Below are 17,314 nucleotides of genomic sequence, written 5' to 3' on the forward strand. Positions count from 1 at the left end.
AAACAATGCTCCAATTTTGCAATACATCATGAAAGTGTTATGTTGCAACTTCCATATATTAATATTTATGACAATAGGGCTTCATGAACTGGTGAAATACATAGAAAATTTGTTTTTTTAATTGAGCTAAGTTAAATAAGCTGTTATATTTTTGTAAATGTAAGAAAATTTTCTTTTTTGTCAAAAAAAAATCTCTGCAAACTAGTAATTTTGATCTTAACTTACGCCTTCTCTATAATTATTCTGTTACTTTTTTTAAACAAACTCATTATCTGCACCCCTTTTATTTTTGAACCCATGTAACATGAAAATTAAGCTTTTTTGTATGCTAACATTTTTAAAAATAACTCAAAGAATAAGCTGCCGCTCCCAGCCCTCACTTGTTTGAATAAAGTCTTTTTCATAAAATTAAGACGTTTGAGTGTTTTTCAATTTGCATTTTAATAAAGATCTAGTCCCAAAAAGCCAACAGCACTTCAAGAGCAGAAAGCAAAACTTAAGGCTTGGTCACAGCAAGAGAGACGTCTACATGGAGTAGAAACATTGCCTTTGGTATACAAAAACATTTAAGACAATGCTGAAGTGGGAGGAAAAGTAGACAAAAGTAGAGAGATGTGGGACTTGGCAGGCTGGTCTCTAATCTAGACTCATGTCTTCATCATCTTTCTTCTCTTTGGAGTCTCCTTTGCTGGCCTGCATGGCCCTGGCAAACGCCACGTCTGAGGAGGAAACAGAAAACATGTCTGAGACGCAGAAAGACCAGATTTCTAAAAAAATAGATGGATGAATGCGTTAAATTTAGAAAAATAAAACGTTCCATGATGTAAGGCAGTGTGTTTATCCTACCTCCCCTGTTAGCAGCGTCCACAGCTTCAGCCGAGAGACCGAACTGATTCATCAGCGGGCCGAGTTGCCCCGATGCCAAAGCGCTGCTGAACATGCTCATGGACTGAAGTCAGACAGAAACCAGAGTCAGAACCAAACCAAACAGATGAAGAACCGTCCATGTCCTGGTCTGGTTCTACCTGCTGGAACTGCGGCGAGTTCAGGGTGTTCTGGATCTCCTCGGCGCTCTGCAGCAAGCTCTCTCCGCTGGGGAGGAAGGGGAGGAGCCTCTGCTGGACTTCAGGGTTGGTCAGGATGGGAGCCATCATCTCCGGGGTGCAAACGCTCGCCAGATCCACTGCAGGAGACAAACCACACCGTTAGCTGGAGCGCCATCGGTCTCCCTGCAGCAGCAGCAGAGCGAACCGACGACCCGCTGACCTGCAGATCCCTGCGGCGCTGCAGCAGCTGCAGGAACGTTCATGTTGGCCAGGATGCTCTGCAGGTCGCTGAGCTGGATGGGCTGGTGAGGAGTAGGACTACCAACGGAGGCCGGCGTCACAGGGGCCTGAGCTGGAGCTGCAAACGGGGAAAAAACAGTAGAGTTCAGGACAGAGACAGTCCATTTAAAACAGAAAACACGGCAAATGTTGCAGTTTTGTTCCCAAGTGAACCGAGTCTACTGGACTTTCACGTGAAAAACAACTTAAATTTTAAATCAATCCATAGATGATGGCATCCATTAATTTGGTAAACAGAGAGATACACTGGGGTCGTAAAACAGTTCACACAGAAGTCAGATTAATTAGTTTGACGATGTAAATAATCAAAATTGAGCATCGAGACCTGCAGTGTGAGACAATCTAAGGCGGTTGTACCTGGAGTAGTGGGGGCAGCAGCAGCAGTCGTGGCAGGACGGAGGCGGCAGGAGGCGTAGGCGTGGCCGGTGCCTGGGTGGAGCTCAGTCTGGGGGCTGCAGCAGATGAAGAAGAGGTGGCCGTGGCTGCTTGGCTTCTAGAGCTGGGTTAGCATGGAGACCGAGCGTTAGCGTCACGCTAGAGGAGGAAGTCGTAACGATGCAGAGGTGAGGTCTAACCTGGATGAGGAGCTGCTGGCGGGCGGGCCGCCGCTGCCTAGCAGATTCGCCAGTCCAGGTCCGGCTAGCGCTCCCAGGCCTCCTTACACAAACCAGAACAAATCTATAAAAGCTGCTCTGTTGAAGCGTTCAGGCTTTACATCAGGCCTGGACAATATATCACAATCATCATAGCAACATCGACTTCAGCAGGAATTCACTTCCCCAGCTGGTGAAGCCAAAACTAATAAAACATGGTGATGAAGGAAAAGAAATCAGAAAAAAGTGACTCCGTTAGGATGTTCAGCAAGTGACGGGGGAAAAAAAGTTTTTATTAATTTTGCGATCGATTTCCTTACGGCTGAAAAACCACCGCATCCAAGCGTAAAAACTTTTCATCCAAAAAACTTTTTGTTTTTTGCAAATGTATTTTCTTAATTTCACTTTGCGCAATTCTATGGCTAGCAGAGATGCAGCTGGTGAAACCCGAAGCGTTACTCAGAGTGCCTCACCCAGTCCACCGAGCCCCGTCGGACCGATCAGCTGCATCAGCTGGTTGTGGCTCATGTTCCCCAGCAGGTTCTGCAGGCCGCCCTCTCCGCCCAGCGCCGACAGCTCGTGGCCGCTGCCGCCTCCGCTGCCCGGAGCGCCAGGAATCGGAGGGTTGTTCAGGAACTCGTTCACCTTACGGCAGAACTCCTCATCTTTGTCCGTTTTGGGCTCCTGAGTTGAACAGTTTGAAATGTTAGTCATCTCTTATATGCACTTAGATTTCCATCCAACAAATTAGCAGCGTCTCCCCACCTGCATCCAGAAGAAGAGCCTTTTGGAGCCAGCCTTGAACTTCAGCACATAGACGCGTCCCGTGGTGCACTGGTTCACTCTCTTAAACTCACAGTCGTCAGGGAAGATGATCAGGTCCTGCAGGACATTTCAGTTCTGGTTTAGTTCTCCTGGAAAATAAGCCTCGAACTCAAGCCCCCCAAAAAATACTCAACCCAAAAATTATTCATAATTTACATTAGTCTGTTGAGTTTTTGCAGAAAATCACCCAGCATTTTTCTTGCTATGAGTTTATTCTAAATTTTCTGCAAAAACAAAACGGTCAAAAACATTGAGTTCATGTGATGCTAACTCCCGCCTGCAGGTGGCAGTATTTCTTCTACTTCACTGCTGCTTCTGCCTTAACACATTACAGATAGATATGGTGAGTAACAATGAAACCACATTTAAATAAATTAATTGCAAAAATATTGTATTTTAAGTCCTTGTAAATGTTCTTAAAGCAGCACCAATTTTGTTTGCAAAAATAAAAATATTTTTTTTTAAATCACAAAAGCCAGAGGTCAGATATAGTTTAATAACTTTATTATTTATATCAGCCACTTCATTTTTTGGCAGAAATTCAGGTAAAAAAAATAACTATAATGCCTGATTTTTTTTTCTAATGCATAGAGTTTACTGCAAATTTTACACAGAAATTGTCAAAAAGTTTGGGTTTAAGAAATGCTAACTCCAACCTGCAGGTGGCAGTATTTCTTACACTGCTGCCTCAACTTTACTTCATGTCACGTTATAAACATAAAAAAACAACATTTAAATAAGGAAATTTATCTCAAATATTGCTCAGGTCCTTGCAAATATTCCTAGAGTACCACCACAATCAGGAATTTTGATTGCAAAAAAATAAATAAATAAAAATCATTATATCTGGGACAGTTTTCTGTGTTATGTTTCTAAAACAAGAATCAAAGCCTGACTGTTTTGCCAACTAACACCAAAACACATCAAAACATCTCCAGTAACGAGAAGGTAAGGAAATTATTTTGGTTTAATTTAGTTTCAAATTATCGTAAAATCATTTCCAATCACATCATGAAAGTAATAAACATTTCAGATTTCACTGAATGTGTGTTTTAAATTATTGGCTTAATTTAAAGATAAAATCCTCACATCATCAACGTTCCCGGTGGTTCTGTCCTTCCAGCAGAAATGGATCAGGGAGTCATCGGACTGCTGGATGTACACCAAGCCCTTGCGTTTGTCGGGTGTAACCGTGTTCCCCTTCAGGCTCATTTTACCAGCACGAAACTCCACTAGGTATTTGCTGGAGCTTCCCCTGGAGCCGCTGACCAGACTCGGAAACAGAGCACCTGACGACATCTTCACTCCCAAACTGAGGGAAAAAACACAGCAACAGCATGTCAGATTTCTGAGGTCATCTCATTTACAGAACCAGCTGCCATCTTGGTCCAAACTGCTGACTGTGCAGTTTTTAAATGTTCAAAAATAAATAAATAAAAAGACAAAAAGTTTTAAATTATTCATTCATATTCCAGTTAAATAATTATGATTTTATTAGAGATCAAAAATGTTGTAATCACTTCTGTCCATAATTAAGCACCACCTCCTCGTTATCTACCAAATCCTACTAAAATCTGTTAATTTTCCCCTATTCATCACAACTTATAGTCAATGACGTCAGCTTGGTGTTTGGTTAGACCTTTTGTTAATTTGTTAAACTTAAATTGGAAATTTTTTTTAGTTTTTTCAGCTGGATCATTTGGTTTTATTTGCGGGCCGCCATATTGGATTCTACGGCCGGGTTGTTGATAAAACCCAGATTTCAGGGAATGACCCAGTTGAAGTTGTTTTTCAGTGCAATAAGGTCCTAACTGAAAGTAACTATTCGACGCACGTTTTCTGCGAGGAAAAATATTGCTTACCTTAAACACACGTCCTTGACTGAAAAAAAAATACTTTTTAGTCCTGAACAACTTTCTAAGCCTACAGATAAAGAACAATGCTGTTAAAGTTAGCTTTCCAGAGCTCGCTATCAAATGTTTTCTGTTTTATCTTCTGACTAACACCTGATGATATGATTTAGTTAATGTCTTCCTTTAACTTGACTAAATAACATTTTAACAGTTAAGCCACGAAGTTGTCGTTAGCTGTGTGTAGTTCTGGTTGTCGATGCTAACGTTAGCCCATGACAAGGCTAAACAGATGAACGACTAAAGGCCGGAGTCTTGCAGAATAACCACCTTAAGTTGTTTAACGAAATAAACACACACATAAGACTCCTTTAAAAACAACAAACTTAGCATTTTAAAAACTTACTTTTAAATACTTGCGGCTAAATCTTGAAATATCTCAGAAGTTTTCTCTCCGCCGCGTCTGACTGTGACGCCACTTGCGTAGAATGAGTGAACTTCCTGTTCATCGCGAACGCGCCTGCTGTGAGTGGATGCGCACGCCTTTCAGAGTTTTATGGCAAGCCTCACTATCAATAATAATACAATTAAATTTTAAAAACACGTCATCGATTCAAAAGGGAAATTAAATGCTGTAATTTATATTATTCAAAGTTTTTCACATATTTAAATGTACTTAGATATATAAGTATGGCAAATTTTATCATAATTTACATTAACCAGTCACTCTAATGAGTAAATAATGTGCTTTACGTACAGGTCAAAACACGGCTAATGCCTAATAATACAACTGTTATGAACAAACTGTTATTATATGTGAATGCAAAATTTTTAATATATTGAGCAGATTTATTCTCACAGAAAGTAAGCTTTTCTTACCTCAGTACATTCTTTTATAGTTCATTTATCGTTTTGTTTTGGTCTTTTTTACATCTTGGATTTATGTTAATGTGCACTTATATTCATAAAGTTGAATAAATAACAAGGGAATACACAAAAAAGTCTAATTGATTTGAAATGTCACAACTTCGGTTTTACGACTTATTGTTGACGCTAACGGCTTACCATATTGTGGGAGGAGTTTTCCTGGGGATAGCTGTCACGGACTGACAGGTCGCTCCCACCCGGTGTAGCCGTTAGCTCGGCGGTACTTTCTGCTGCTGCCTTCTCTTGGAATGCTTTAGCGCCAGAGAGCGAAGCGAAAACTGAGATGCGAGAACAATAAAACTCCAAGTTGGCTTCGTTCAAAAAGGAAAACAACAACAGCCAAACCACTCCGGTTGGAGAGAAAGAGGTAGGAAACGCACAGAGTTAGCCAAGCGGGGCTAACATTAGCCAGCTTTGCTGCCCTTGGATTAGTTAGCGAGCAAAGTGCTAAATGCAGGCAAGGATATGGACGAGCTGAACACCCCGGTTAACAAACATGGATGCTGGTTGCTTTCGTTTGATGCGGTGGTTGGAGATTATCCGCTTTAACCGCAGTTTGATCCCTGAACCAACCTGTTTTTGGTTCGCTCCTCAAATATTTGAGTTATAACTACATTTCGGACTATCCTGCTTTCAGTCTGACAGGTTTAGTTCTTGCAGTAACCTGCAGTAGTTGGGAGATAAATCTGGATTTATGCTTTTGATGTCTCAGCTGACGTCAGTGTTTGAAACATTAGGAGAGACAGGTGCATTTAAGCTGATGGATAAATATGGTTTTAATGTTTATGTTTTGCCTTTTCAGCTGTTACAGAGCAGCAGGAAACGTCACTGGCTTTGTTTTGTTTGAATTCATGATCGAAATAATTCACGAATATAAAAAAACCTTTTTAAAGCCGATTATTCATCTAGATCTGCAGGTATTTTCCTATCTTTGAAAGATTTCACTATCCAGGATATTCAGATTTCCTATAAATTACTCAGTTATATGTAATATACACATTATTCCCTCAGTAGCTGTCACTGAAAATGCACCAATCAGTCGGAAATGGGAATAAGTGACAAATAAAATGCACCAAAACAAAATCCCATCATATAGAAGCTATAAATACAACCCACATCATGCTCTCTTTGATGAGTGTAGGCAAGGGTGATGTTGTCTTGTAATCCCTTTATTTTCTATTTGATTATATCAAGGAACCTTTTGTAAATCTTTTCTGCAGTTCTTGTCGTTAAAATTTCCCTGTATGTGGGGTTTAAACCACTTTTTTAACATTCAGTTTCAGTTTTAAAAGGAACAAGAGCATGTGAGTAAATAACAGAAGTGTTGACATTTTGTTTTTTAGATTTTATTGTTTCTCTTTCCAGATTATTTATTGTCCAACCACACTCAGGGTTTTTTTAATGCAGTGAAGCTAAACAGCTGGTTTCTTTCAGGGCAGCAGATAACTATTATTTGAGTTATCAAACATTCTGACGATTAATCAAATAAAAAACCTGACACTTTTTGCTTATTTTTGATGTAACTACATAAGTCTTAGAAATACATTAAAATTTCAAATGAACAAATGAGTGAATTAATTTTTTAAATGACAAAATAATCCTTTTATCATTTAGGGTACGCTTGATTATCAACATTTTCTGCATTGTTACCTTAACTAATAGATGCAGTGTAGGCTGATCTGTTACTTTTTTTCATTAGTTGATTAAAAGTTGGAAACCAATAAGTGCTTCATCAGATATTTATTTACAGAAATAGAACCAGGTGAGTTCTGGGTAGAACATGTTTACAGACATTGGGGGTTTTTTAATCTTAAATGCAAAATGTAAATATTTTTGTACAGTTTTGGCTTAATTAATACTGTGACTGTATTGTTCTTTTAGCAAATGGTTGTTTTTAGAGTTTCTGTACTTATATTAATGATTATTTGAATACTAACTTAGCACATGATTGTTAGGATAACTGATTAATCATAATCAATCTGATTAATCGTTTCAGCCCTAGTTCCTTTTAGATATTTTAAAGTCTAAAATGAATGTGCAATTATGTTTCTTTAGTTGTAACTTGTCATTTATTAGAAAAAAGTAAAAATCATGTGTACAGATTTGGCCTCAGCTGGTTAGAAAAGTTTCATATCCCAGTAGGATGTGAAGGAAGTGTCATGAAATCTGAAAGTTAAAGCCAATCAGTGCATGTGATGCTGCAGTCACATGCACTGACATGAACTTGGGCGAAGTTCAACAACAGCTGCGACTTCCGACTGTCAGCAACAAAAACCCAAACTTTAAATAGCAAAAGATGAATTAAAAGACAGAAAGAGACGAAGAGCAGCTCTAAATACAAGTTACTTTTAGATTCACAGCCATTTATAAAACAAAACTGCACAAATATTGGTAATGCAAAGAATAAGGAGCAATAAAGTGATCTCACAACAATTAATGGCACAAACCTAAAAGAAGCAAAATAGTATAAAATTTATACCATTAGACTCCAATAAGTAAAAAGACTGACATAGAATCATAAAACTCTGAGCTTATCTCAACATGGATCTGAAAATGAATTTAATAAAATTCCCCTGCAGTCATTATGGATAATAGGAAAAGAAAGTAAATCTAGATGCAGTCGTTCCAGGTTGCTTTAGTCCAGATTATTCCTCCTTTGTGCCACGCTGTTAACGTGTCTGCATCCATTAAGAAAACCAAGGAGTGAATGCTGACAGAGTGCCGATTCACCATCAGCTAATGAATTGGACTGGCCGTTTCAGCCAGCGGAGGGTGAATCTCTGTGTCAAACATGAAGCTAATGTTTTGCTTTGCTAGAATTTTAAATTAAATTAGTTTTGCTTCAAATGTCATCAACAGTTTACCTAAATAATGACTGATGCAGTGTTGGATGGCTAAATTTGTGCCGTTCTTAAATTGTTGGTCACACAAAATTAACTCAAAAGCCACAAATGGTCCCCGGGCCGCACTTTTATTATTGATAATTATTGATAAGCTTTTTGTTTTTAATACCTGAAATGCTATCAAACTAGTGGTGTGACATTTTATCCAGTTTTCACTCCATGTTGTATTTTACTTTTTAGCAATTATAATGCTGAGTGGAAAAACTTGAGACTCCACAACAGCAGGCGGTTGCTAGATAACCAGAGAACGAGTGAGTGGGTTGATTTCACCAGACTGTGAGCGATAAATGACTCAGTCAGGAAAGTAACGATATTGGATATTCAATCAGATGTATTGCCTATTGAATTTGATCACGTGTCTATCATAATGTATATTATTATTGATTTACTATCCAGCACTGCTTCAGACTCATGGATCGCTGCTCATCGCATCATTTTGTAGCAGCGTTTCATTCGTTGTTGCCTCTGAGGAGCCGAACACAAAGTCATTCTGCGTCACCTTCAGTTGGTAGTGAGGTTAGATGAGCTCGAACAGGAACCCGTCTATCTTTTTATCTGTGTCGTTTCTGCATTTCGAAACAGTTTTATGCTGGTGTTCGGTTTGAGCTGCAGTAGAAACGGATCAGTCGGAGCTCAGAGCAGCATTTCGTTTGCTGCGTGTTTACAGCAGCTGTGTTTACTTTATGTCGGTTATAGCAATGAGGGCACTTTGCTGATTCAAACTTTCAATTCTAATGAACATTTAACACTGGAGACATTTTAAACATCCAGGATAAATAAACAGAAACAAGAGAAACAACAAACAAAATGAATTATGAAGTAAATTATGTGAGACCAAAACACTGAAGACTTTTACCATTTAGCTTTTGGTAGGAAGAGAGAAATGATAAATCATGTAATCCTTGTGTTGTATTTATATTCTTTGTTTTGTATTTAATTTGTATTTTTTTTGTATTTTGTGTATGCTTACTGTGTGCCACATTTTTGCCTGTGAGCTGCTGGTAACTATAATTTCCTGAGGGAGTCTTCCCAAGGGATCAATAAAGTCAAGTCTAAGTCTAAGTCTAAGTCTAAATGGAATTAATGAGGTAGTTTTATTATTGCAATTAATTGATTTATTGCGACATCATCCCAGACAGAGGAGTTTGTCCATCCCAAATCCAATTAAATTTTAAATATTACTTTAAACAAACTTCAACCTCTTTATTCAGACGTACATGTTTTCCTTACTTCTATAGTTTTGTCTGCCTGTGAAAACAAGTTAAGATATAGAAAGTTGTGGAAAGTCTCCCGTTGGCCAGCTGAAATGTGATTGGCCGCTGTGTGAAGCCTCCTGTGTGAGCGGGTCAGACGCGATCGTTCACACACACCAGAACGGTGTCAGTGTGCCGGTAATACCAGCACTCCTGATGAATTGTCCTCATTGGGTAATCCTGGCTGAGGGAGGGCGGAGAATCGGTGTTACTTCTGGTTAATCTTCAGAAGTAACACAGGAAGTGCATGACGGCCAATACTGACCATATGGCGTCCCGACGGACGCCTCACAGGATGGCTGGTCTTGTTCAGTCCACATCCGCGGTTCTCTCTGACTCAGTCTGAATACAGATTTGGTTTTTCTTCAGATTTTTCTTATTTATATAAAATTCACATTTCACACATTTTTGGGTCTCAATAGCGTCTAAAATCCAAGACCTTAAAAACAAACAAACACCAGCTGTTTCTTTTTGGCAGTAATTAAATGCTTCTTTTATTGTCTGGAAATGAGCCATTTAAAAAAATCCCGCTGTTGCTTAGCAGCTCCAGTGGGACTCCAGAACGTTGGGTCAGCTGGATTTATGCGCCAGACAACGGCTGCTGGAAAAGACAAGTGATTTTTTGTCGACTTACCATCCAGAAACCACTTGCTGCATTCTTGTTGGTTTTGCAGGAGGCTCCACTTCTGCTTTACAAAGATAATCACAAATAATAATATACAAATGTAGCAATTGATTGACTGTTAACTGAAGGGAACAGACTAAAAAAAAAGAAACATTTGCTAGAGAACAACACACTGAGATCAATAACTAAGTCAAAACTATGCAAGAAAATAAAGACATTTTGTATTTAAGATGAAAAAAGTTACTGTCTATAAACATGATTTACCCAGAACTCCTCATGTGTTAGATTCAAATCGTAAAAGTGTGTTAAGCACCTTTTGCTATCCAACTAATTGGATTCATTATTTATAACTTTTTTTCACATGTATTTTATATCTTTTGGTACAAATAGTCAAGTGTTCACTAAAGTAACACTGTTGCTTAGTTTTAGGCAATAATATGTTTATTTCTTCATCAGTAAAGGAAATTAATAATTTTTTTATTTGCAATATTTCTAATATTGTATTAATTAAGCCTGAGGTGAAAATTATGCAGTTATGTGCTGCTATTCTGTAGCTGTTTACAGCATCCTTCAACATTTTAATATTTTTTAAATTAAATGTCTCCTCCACTGCTTGTTTTTTGTCTATTTAAGGGAGAAGCTGAGTGAGAAGGGAAGAAGAGAGCAGAGCGACCATGGACCACCAGCGGCAGAGGACTCTGTCCACTTCAGGAGAATCGCTCTACGTTGTCCTCGGAGTCGACAAGAACGCCCAACAGAGGACATCAAGAAATGTTACAGGTGTGCAATAATGTCGACGCACAGGGGAAGGAAATCCCTGTTGCTGTGTTTTCTTCCACTAGAGGGAGGCAGAGAGCTGTAAGGGGTTTTCTAAAGCACAAACTGCAATCATCCAGCCTTTTGTCCCATCAATACGAGACTACAGGAGGTATTTCAGAAGCAAACAGGAGAATGTTACACATGTGAAGTGGTGCAACAAACCCTGAGAGATCACAGGGATTGTTATTAAATGCAAGACTAAAGGCAGGAGAAGAAAAGACATGTTTGGTACTGATACTGAAGCATCCTGACCCAGTTGGGCCTCCCTCAAATTCTGCCATGAATCAAAAGTGAGACTCTTGTTCCTAGGTCTGGTTAAAATGCCAAACAAATCAAAAGGTGCCAATAGTGGAGGATCCTTTGGTACCAGTTCGTTTTCGTAGAAATCCGCTTTTTTTTGTGGAACAAAACTCCAAACTCCAGTCCGCCAACAAACCTCGGTTTGGTTTTGGTCGCAGTGAATTCTGGTTTGGTTTGAATGTGTATGTGAAATCCAAGTGGACCGGAGTCTGCTCCAAAAGCAGGAAGTGGACTACAGCGCAGGGCATTCTGGGTGAATACAAGCAAACCAACTCACTAGCCTAGCATTAGCAGGATAAATGACTGATTAAAAAAATTTTTTTACAACTGCTAAAATGTGATGCTACTCCATTTTGTTTCCATTTTGTGAAGAAGAAAGTTGCGTTCAGTGTGTCCTTCAGTGGTTCTTGGTGCAGCGCCCCCACAGGCCAGGAGGGGAACAGGTTGGTTTGTGTCATTAGACTTAGTGCAGCTGCAGCAGCTGAAAATGCAACAAACTTGGTCACCAATCAAACTGATTCTACCAAACCATCAGGTGAGAAAACAGCCTGAATCAGAAATCTGACGTGTTTCTTCGTCTTTTTAACTCGCAGAAAACTGGCGCTGAAGTTTCACCCTGACAAAAACCCGGACAACCCGGACGCAGCTGAAAAGTTTAAAGAAATAAACAACGCTCACTCCATCCTGGTGGATCCCACCAAAAAGAACATCTACGACAAATATGGCTCCCTGGGCCTCTACGTGGCGGAGCAGTTCGGAGAGGAGAACGTCAACACCTACTTCGTTCTGTCCAGCTGGTGGGCCAAGGTGCGTCCCTGCGACCCCCTGCAGCTTGAAGTTTGTTTTTTATTGTAGATGAAGAAAACCTAAACACTTTTTTAGCCTCTTTTGCTCTTTTTCCTCCCCATCACAATATCCAGGGCTTGTATGGAGGCTTTGAATCCTTGAAATGGTTTGGAAAGTGCTTGAAAATTCTTGAAAGTACTTTAAATATTCCTGGCCTTTACAGCTTCCCAAACATTTCCACACACTCCTCCAGTTCTCAATATGAAACTCTTTCTCTCCTGGGATGTAATAATTTAAATAAATGAAAAGAGAGAGCAATTTTAATTTACAAGAAGCAGGATAATATTCTTATTCAGCAAACCAAAAGCAGTCTTGAGCCTTTTTGTTTGTTTGGAGAGTGAAACTGTGCACAATCTCGAATATTCAAACTGCATAGTTTAGTGAGGAACTGCAGTTTAACGCTTGCTTTAAAGCCTACTTTTACAAAGCGTTATGTACAGATATTTAAAGATAATAAAAATAACTTTTTCCCTCGCTGTCCTAAGTTAAATCAAACTAAACTTTTCTTGTAGTTGATTAGTTAGAATTGCAAAACTTATTTCTATTTGCTGAATGTCAGAACAGTTTTTGTAACTTTCTTTGTGCGCTGCTCAAATTAAGCTTTTGAAAGTTATTTATTTTAACATAATTTATTATTTCTAGTAATGACAAATTGATTAATTTGGGGATTTTTTGTGGCTGTAAATACAGCGTTTTGGATTAACATAATTTGTGTCCGTGTGACCTTTGCCCCCCCAGGCTTTGTTCGCCTTCTGTTGCCTGGCGACAGGTTGTTACTGCTGCTGTTGCCTGTGCTGCTGCTGTAACTGTTGCTGTGGTAAATGTAAACCCCGGCCGCCGATGGACCAGGAGCCCGAGTTCTACGTGTCCCCTGAGGACCTGGAGGCCCAGATGACTGCAGACGAGAGAGGTGAGGACCGGGACGCTACGGCAAGCCGTCTGACCATCAACTCTGTTTCCTCTGAACGTCCGTGATCACATTCTGGATGTCTAAGGGTTTATTTTGGCTGCTGTGAATGGAAATTTAAGACATCTGAAGTTAGTTTGTGACTTAAGAGTAATAATTCAAGATATCTTCAGTTACATTTTGACGAGTCAGAATTTGTTTCACAGTATCTCAAATTAAGTCACCGGATTTATATCCGTTTTTACAGCTTCAGATGTAATGTAAAATCAACTATTTGAGCTTTTCTTCATGTTTATAATGTCAGAAACATACCTGGAGTGTTGTTTGATTCTTTAATTTAGTCTCAATGGCAACTATTCAGCTGTGTAAAATGGCTGGGTGGACTTAGCCCCGCCTTTGAGGCGCAGCTCCTCCTCTAAGCTTTCTTTTTTCTTTTCTTCTGTGATTTTTTTGGTTTATCTTTTTGTTTCTTCCTTTCTTTTTATCTTTTTCCGTCTTTCCCTCTTTTCTGTCATTAGTTGCATTTCTGCTCATTTTGTTATCAACACATTCAGCATAAACAAGAAAAAACATTTATTTTAAATCGTTGATGTTTTTCTTGTTTCTGTTTTCCTTCTAGACGGCAGCGATCCCATCGTCATGCAGCCGTCATCGGCCACAGAAACCACCCAGCTCACCTCTGATGCGCACCAAAGCTACAAAACCGACTCCTACTAGGCACACACACACACACACACACACACACACACACACACACACACACACACACACACACACACACACACACACACACACACACACACACAGCAGAAAGAGGCTGCTCGGGCTGGGAGGTGCATCCACTTTAATTTGTCATTAATATTTATGTGGAACAGCATAAAACACGTCAGCATCGGGTGGATTTAGCTGCGCCAGCTTTAACCCTCTCACTCGTCTTCCTGGAGCTTTTTGGAGAAACTTTTGCTGCTGTTTCAGTTGCGTTGCTTTGAGCTTTTTGTTCAAATCTTTGTTAAAATGTCACATCTTTGTGGCTTAAAAAATGAAACTGCAGTTGAAATGAATAAATCTGTGGAATGCAGAATAATTTAAAAAACGGACAGGCAAATAATTTGCTAAATCAGCCCTAAAAGTTGCCTAAACCTGCCAAACGTTGACCATGTCTAGTTGCTCAACGCCGTTTTCAAAACGGCATAAATCTGTTTTTATTTGATCACAACAGAGAAACACCACCATAGCATGATGCTGCCATCACCGTGTTTTATTGTGGCAAATATACATTTAACAATTATATTAGTAATAGATTATTCTGACGATTAATCGATTGCTCAGATTTTTATAAAATTAAATTTCTGGACTTTTTTTATTTAAAAACTTGAGTATTTTACAATTTCAAAAATATGTAAAAATTATTCTAATAAACAATTTAATTAAGCTTTTTAAATAACTATGTAAACATTTTAGCATTTTTAATTACAGCTCTTTCTGCTTCACGTAACATCAATACTGTCCAGAGGATCTATTGGCTGTTGGTTCCAATTAACCAATTAGTGATAAAGAAGAAGAATGTGATTAATCAGCCAGGTGAAGCTGAAACTGACACCTGAGGAATTATGGGTAGAAATATTACAATGTTTAAAATACACAATGTATTTGTGATTTGTTCAGTTTTAGCTTAATGTGTGTTGCTCTTTCAACTATTGGCCTTTTTTGAGTCTGTATACTCAGGTAACGATTAATCGATTATTACATTAATTAACGACTATTTCAATAATCGATTAATGGTCATTCGTTTGATTAATTACCTCACCCTTTATTATAATTATGATTATCAGCTGTTGTGCCAGTAACACTGAATAGTTTGTAATGATTAATCCATTACTAAATCAGTTGATGATTATTTCAATTATCAACTTATCAATTAATTGTTCTGGCTCTAAAACGCTGGACTTTATTTTTGAGTAATTATGTTGACAGAATCTTCAATATTTTTAAGCCTTTCTGAACTGCACCGTTTTATTGTCTTCATGCTAACAGAATGTGGCGTTTCAGCAGGATTGTGCTCAGAAAAACAGAAATTTTTGTTTAAATTTTAAATTGGAACTAAATAAAACCCGGTTCTGAAATGATACTTTAGAAATCCAGCGTTGGTTTGCTGAACTGCTCGGATGTTTCTCAGCAGATCGGGATATTTTAACAGAGAAAAGTTTCAGTCTGTGTTTTTATTTGTCTCCACTGTGTGTAAAGATGCAACCCAGCCCTAACAGCTGCGCTCATGCACACACACTCACACACACACACACACACACACACACACACACGCTCACATCCCTGCCAGTTTTCCCACTTCCTCTCTTTTTCAACCTCATCCTGCAGATGAAAGTAGACGTGAGCTCTCCGTGTTTTTTTAAATTTCAGGTATGAAATTATGGGAAGAATAGGGATGGTAGAAAATAATTTTTTTGTTCCAGTAGCTCTAATTATATCAGCCATGATCCATCAGAACAAAATTAGCTGTAAAAATGGAATTGTTCCTTTAAAAAAGAAGTACTTTAATACAGATTAAATATCTAACTTTATGCAATAGTGCTTAACAGTTTTATTTAAAAGCAAAGTATTTTTCTTTGAAGATGGGAAATTATTCCTGCTAATTTGAATAATTACTAATAATTTAATGTCAGTATAATCACCAGCATTACTGTGAATGCCAGATTATTCGTCCTGAATCCACAAAAACGAATAATGGAAACTTCCCAGTTTAGTTCTGGGATTATGTCATTCCCATCAGATTTAAGAACCAGGTGCCATTTTGATTTGGGTTTTCTGTTTTATCACAGCTGATTCTTCCTCTTCTCCATTTTTTTCTTCTTCATATGAAGGTTTGTTCAGTGTTGAAAACAGAGGCCACAGAAACTCCTCTGGTTTCAACTGGGATCTTTCTTATTGGAAAATAGCTCTGGAACAGGAAACAAACGCCCCCTGGTGGCCATCGGTGCGAATTTATACACTGATTTTACCCGTTTTTTTTGTTTGTTTTTGTTTTGTGAAATGGTAAAAATTCTGTACATGTTGTGTAAAGTTACTGTAGATTTTACTGTAATTTTTGTTTGTTTTCTTGTCTGCATCTGTATTTGTTTTCTCCTTGTTTTTGTTTTCCTTGTTTATGTGATTCATGAAGAGACAATACTGATTTCCAAAGTCTTATTTAATGGTGTTTTTGTAGAAAAGCAGTTTACAACAATCGATCTCATGAACCAAGATTTATTTATCCTACATAAAACCTTTAAGCGAACCGAATCTGTTTTATAAAACCGGGCATGTTTATTCACTTTGATTTTATTCTGTAGCCCTGCTACCACAGCTCATCAGGACCAGTATAAATATGAAAACAAAAAATAGGAGGACATTTCTGCAAAAAATATCTGAAATTGAAAAGTCAAAAAAATTGCTATAAAAAAAGGAACATTTTTCAGTTTGAAGTTTAAAATTTGAAACAAAAAATTACATTTTGAGATTAATTGCAGGGATTTAAAAAATCTGGAAATTTCAGTTTGAGAAGTCAAAAATTTGCTGGAATAAATCTCAAATTTTGAGATTAACTTCAAATTTTGTTGGAAAAAAAAGTCAGAAACTATAATCTGAGAAATATGCAATAAAAACTGAAACAGGTGTTTTTTAAAAAAATTGTTTTGTTTTTTGGCAGAAATTTTCTCCTTTTCATATCTATAGTGTCCCTGATAGTCCTCCGTACATCGCATCATTTCCTCATCATGTTTTCATGCATATCATGAGAACTTGCTCTGCGAGTCTTTCAGGAGGTCTGCAGGTTTTGGTGCTGTGGAGCGAATCCTGACACCATCATCGTTCAAAACATCGACACAAAACAACCCAGCAGCGTTTTGGTTTAATTTATTCTCTCTGTGGCGTTTGATTCTTAGCCGGTGTATGAAGCGGATGTTTAGTTTTAGTCCTGCTGTATATACGCAGCGCTGCCTGTAGATAGGTGGAGGCTTTTCTGTTTTTAGCATGGACTCGTGTTTTTACCTGTCGGCTGGAGATGTGTGTGAGGAAAATACATGAAGTGTCCGAGATCCTGTTGGAAAATAACAGCTCTGATGCTTGA

At 38.4% G+C, this 17,314-nt stretch overlaps 2 pseudogenes; one reads left to right on the top strand and one right to left on the bottom strand.

The window, feature by feature from the left end:
- Positions 1-422: 422 nt before the first annotated feature.
- Positions 423-5,118, bottom strand: LOC129356248 (proteasomal ubiquitin receptor ADRM1-like; annotated as a pseudogene).
- Positions 5,119-5,716: 598 nt separating this feature from the next.
- LOC129356240 (dnaJ homolog subfamily C member 5-like) lies at positions 5,717-13,989 on the top strand (annotated as a pseudogene).
- The last annotated feature ends 3,325 nt before the right edge of the window (positions 13,990-17,314 follow it).

This window comes from Poeciliopsis prolifica, unplaced genomic scaffold (genome assembly GCF_027474105.1).
Source record: "Poeciliopsis prolifica strain line A6 unplaced genomic scaffold, Auburn_PproV2 SCAFFOLD162, whole genome shotgun sequence".
NCBI lineage: Eukaryota > Metazoa > Chordata > Actinopteri > Cyprinodontiformes > Poeciliidae > Poeciliopsis > Poeciliopsis prolifica.